General features: G+C 48.8%; 1 protein-coding gene across 2 annotated transcripts in view; it reads left to right on the top strand.

The window, feature by feature from the left end:
* LOC119586455 (NPC intracellular cholesterol transporter 1-like) overlaps positions 1-246 on the top strand; it is a gene marked incomplete at its 3' end in the record, with an annotated part of 40814 nt that overhangs the window by 22202 nt on the left and 18366 nt on the right.

Below are 246 nucleotides of genomic sequence, written 5' to 3'. Positions count from 1 at the left end.
AACAGAACATAAAAATGAAAATAAAATCGAGAAAGTTAGATTCCATGAGGCTAATGACCGGGAGAAGACCGTCCCGTCAAAAAACCCCTCCCCCCTCGAGACCTAATTCTCGTTGACCTGGGAAGACCTTGGCTTGAACGGGGGTGAGGGGGGGGGAAGACGATGGGTAACCGTTATTGTCAGGTCATACCTTATAAGGACAGAGACGTTCTGGAAACTCGCCGGCCATAGTAGGGAAGACCAATA

Source organism: Penaeus monodon, chromosome 21, assembly GCF_015228065.2.
Source record: "Penaeus monodon isolate SGIC_2016 chromosome 21, NSTDA_Pmon_1, whole genome shotgun sequence".
Taxonomy (NCBI): domain Eukaryota; kingdom Metazoa; phylum Arthropoda; class Malacostraca; order Decapoda; family Penaeidae; genus Penaeus; species Penaeus monodon.
Note: the sequence above shows the minus strand (reverse complement) of the source record. Positions and strands in the feature narration are given on the sequence as shown.